Source organism: Dendrobium catenatum, unplaced genomic scaffold (assembly GCF_001605985.2).
Source record: "Dendrobium catenatum unplaced genomic scaffold, ASM160598v2 fragScaff_scaffold_1617, whole genome shotgun sequence".
Lineage (NCBI taxonomy): Eukaryota > Viridiplantae > Streptophyta > Magnoliopsida > Asparagales > Orchidaceae > Dendrobium > Dendrobium catenatum.
Genome location: NW_021320079.1, coordinates 396,109 through 400,543, shown reverse-complemented (window position 1 = coordinate 400,543; position 4,435 = coordinate 396,109). Strand labels below are relative to the sequence as shown.

At 34.5% G+C, this 4,435-nt stretch overlaps 1 non-coding gene across 1 annotated transcript; it reads right to left on the bottom strand.

The window, feature by feature from the left end:
• Positions 1 to 2,695: 2,695 nt before the first annotated feature.
• On the bottom strand, positions 2,696 to 2,802 carry LOC114581248. The gene has a single exon (XR_003703137.1). It is a non-coding gene; the product is annotated as a small nucleolar RNA R71 (small nucleolar RNA).
• Positions 2,803 to 4,435: the final 1,633 nt, after the last annotated feature.

The window sequence follows — 4,435 nt, the reverse complement described above, 5'->3', positions numbered from 1 at the left end:
GCGGACTCCTACTCGTCGTCGGACTTCTGCTCGTCGATGAACTTTCGTCGGTCTTCTACCCGACGTTGAACTTCTTCCTGTCGTCTAACTTCTGCTCGTTAGCAGACTCCTACTCGTCGTCGGGCTTTTGCTAGTCGACGAACTTTCGTCGATCTTCTATCCGACATTGAACTTCTACCCGACGTCAGAATTCTCTCCGTCGTCAGACTTCTGCTCATCGATGAACTTTCGTCGGTATTCTACCCGACGTTGAAGTTCTACTCGACATCGAACTTCTCTCTGTCATCCGAATTCTGCTCGTCAGTGGACTCCTACGCGCCGTTGGACTTCTGATCGTCAGCGGACTCCTACTTGTCGTCGGACTTTTGCTTGTCGACGAACTCTCATCAGTCTTTTACCCGACGTTGAACTTCTACTCGACGTCGGACTTCTCTCTGTCATCCGACTTTTGCTCGTCAGCGGACTCCTACTCGTCGTCGAACTTTTGCTCGTCGACGAACTTTCATCGGTCTTCTATCCGACGTTGAACTTCTACCGGACGTCGGACTCCTACTTGTCGTCAGACTTCTGCTCATCGACAAACTTTTGTCAGTTTTTTGTCCGATGTTGAACTTCTATCAGAATTCAAACTCCTACTCATCGTCTGAATTCTACGCGTCGATGAACTTTTGTCGGTCTTCTACCCGACATTTAACTTCTACTTGACGTCGTACTTCTCCTTGTCGTCAAAATTCTGCTCGTTAACTACTCGTCATCAGCTTCTCGCTCGACTGCTACTCGCAACGCACCCTCGAACTCTCTCCTTTGGCTCCACGCTCGATCGTTGATTGCAAATGGGCATCAACTCGATCGTCCATTGCCAGCAAAATTTCGCTCAAATGGCATTCAAATACCGTAACTCTTGCGCGCGAGGAGGGGCGGTAATTCGAGCAGGGAAAGTTTCCCACTCAAAATAGCGAAAGCCTCAGCCGCTAGAGAGCCGTGGGGGAGGAGAAGAAATCCCGTAACTCCTACGCGCAAGGAGGGGCGCTAATTCGAGCAAGAAAAGTTTCCAACTCAAAAATAGCGGAAGACTCAGCAGCCAGAGAGTCGTGGGGGAAGAAAAGAAATCTTGTAACTCCTGCGCGCGAGGAGGGGCCCTAATTCAAGCAGGGGAAATGTCCCACTCGCAAATAGCGAAAGCCTCAGCCGCCAGAGAGCCGTGGGGGAGGAGAAGAAATCCTGTAACTCCTGCGTGCGAGGAGAGGCGCTAATTCGAGCAGGGAAAATTTCACGCTCGTAAATAGCGAAAGCCTCAGCTGCCAGAGGAAAAAGAAAGAGAAGATGCAAATTTTCTAAAGGCCTAGGAGGCCTATTTATAGGTTTTGGAGAGAATAGGAGGGAGTTATTACAATTTTCGGATTTTCCTATTTTTCCAAATTTTTTCTGAATTTTTTCATAATTTTTCAAGATTTTTTGAGATTTTTTCAGAATTTTTTGGACCCAAAAAGAGCAAAAACACCTAATTTCGTGAATGTGGGGCCCACTTGAGGCTGTGGGCCGAACTGCCTCCTCCCCATCGTCGAAACGGCGCGTCCAGCGCACCAATTCGTGGGAACTACGCATGGATTGCGGCGTATGCACGCGGGAGCGCGACAACACGCGCAACAGCCGGCCGCGGCAGCCATTTTCATCGCAACAAACTTGATAGAGATATAGGGATGAATATGCTATAAATATCATTATGAAGAGTCTCATTAAGAAAAAATGCAATTATTGTCATTCTAAATTATATTTATTAAATATTGTATCCAACTTTTTTACAGTTTTATTCAGTGATAGAATCTACTAAAATTGTATTTTATTTCAATAGAATAATTATTGTAATTAAAGTCAATAGTAGTTGTTTTTTATAAGTAAGCTTACCTCCTCTTGGGTTATACACTCTACTTTATCATTTTTTTACTTAGTCCGGAATATATACTTGTGTATATTAAGTGGGATTTTGTTATTATTCATATAAAAGTAAACAAAAGCATTGTTTAGGGGTGATACAACCCTATTTTTACATAATTCAAAAAGTTCTCTTAATAGCCCCTATCAATATTTTGGTGCCGTTATTAGAGAAGTATTTTATTTATTACAATTTTAATTATATTGTTGAATTAATTGCATAATTAGACAAATTTATATCTTATTTCTTTTATTTCATATTTAAGGTTACATGCTTAATAGTCATAGTAAAGAACCTTTGTTGTTTGACGTTGAAATAAAAAGTACTCTAATTTCAAAAATTCAAAAAACTAAAAAGATTCTTAAAATGATATAACCTGTATTTGATAAAGATCATCCTAGACCTCTTAGGGATTATGTTAATCCTTTAGTACACATAATTCATTAGAGCATTAATAGAGATACAATTCAAGCTAATAAATTTTAATTAAAACCTATCATAATTCAAACAGTTCAAAATTTCCAGTTTGGGAGAATTCTTGCTGAAGATCCCAATTTATACTTAGTCAGTTTGTTAAAAATTTATGTAACATTTGAGTATAATGGTGTAAGTGATGATATTATTAAACTTAGATTATTAACAATTTTTCTAAAAGATTAAGATAAGATATGGTTGAATTCCTTACCCCCGGGCTCTATAACTATTTGGAATGAGTTGTCTCATTAGTTTCTTGTTAATTATTTCCCACCTTCCCAAATTACTAAACATAGAAATGATATCAGTTTTTTTACTCAATTTGAAGGAGAATCAATATATGAGAGTTGGGAGAGATTTATGGAAATGCTTTAGAAATGCCCTCACCATCCTTTACATGATTGGTTAGTTTTTCAAAACATTTTATAATGGATTAATAGAATCACTTTGAGCAATTATAGATGCCGTAGTTGAATGATCTTTAATGTCTAAGCCATTTAAAGAAAGCCTATGAACTTATAGATGAAATTATTCCTAATAATTTTTAATAGCCTACTGATATCTTAAATCCTAATAGAGTAGTAAAACTATAAGCTATGATACTTTATCAACTTCGATTGCACAAGTTGCAGCAATTTTTAAGAAGTTAAGCATAATAGAAAAAATATAGAATTTATAAGTGAATTATCTATGCAATTGGAGGATCAAAAGTTAATTTAAAATAATAAGGTGTAAGGGATTAAAAATATTTATTTTTTTAGAAGATAATAAAATTCCTACTCTAATATATATAATCTAGGCTGGAGGAACCATCATAATATTAATTGGTTAAGTAATATTATTAGGAACGAACAATGAAATTCTTGACAAAATTATCAAGGAGTAAATTGGAATAATCCTCAATAACATGATGTTAAATCTATACTTGAATATTCTCTTGATTTTTATAAAAGAAAACAATTTTGAAGTAGAAAATTACTGTTATAAGATGTAGTGAAGCACTTAGGAACACAATTTTGAAATCAAGCTGCTTCTATTAAAAATTTAAAAATCTAATTAAGTTTGTTTAAAATTTTAGTTTGTAGTAGACCTCTTAGATCATTGCCTAGAAATATTGAAGTAAACCGGTAGAAAAAAAGAAAAATGATCTAAGTCAAAATCATTCAAGGATTGGTAACAATAAACCCCAACAAAATTAATAAATCTAGGTAAGTCTGGCTAAAACTATAAACTTACTACTGTATGGGAGTAACCCAAATTTGTGTTCACTGTGACATGTTAATTTATTTGAATTTACATCAGCCATGTTGTAAGTTAATATTTTTTCATGTTTTGCGGTTTATTTTGTTTTGGTAATTAATATTATAATAAAAATTTATTAAATGAGAATGAAAAAAAAAATTAATTGAGCATCGCAGTGCTGAGTGATTAAAGTCATACTGCTACTCTCCCAAGCGCTACTACTTTGAAAATTTTCAAGTTGATAACACAAAATTACATGGTCGACTTTTTATGAAAAGTCCAGCTATGTAACAACTCTATACTAGTAGAAATAGCATAGTCTGCCCCATTGCTTAAGATGTCGCTAGCAATGAAAAGTAAATAATGTACAACTCCTAGGCTTCTAAGGTGTTGTATTTGTTTAATTCAGAAGAATAAAACATATACGTAAAGCCTCCATTTTTTTAATAAATATATTTACTTTATGTATTAAAGAACCATATTTAATAAATAACTTTAATGAGCTTAAAGTTATTGATCAACAAGTCCCACGTTTCTAAATGAATGCATTTGTTTAACCTCAAAAAGTGAAGCAAGCATACAAAGCCTCATTTTTTTTAATTAATTATTTAGGACTTATTAAATTAATTGAGTTCATTTAAACAGGTTTTTTAATAAAATTTTACTTAATTTGAATTATCATTTGAATTTATCTAGTCAAAATCATTTTTTTTTCTATACTAAGATTTTTATTTTCATTATTTAAATTTACATTTTTAAAATTTATTATAATTTTTATAAAATTTT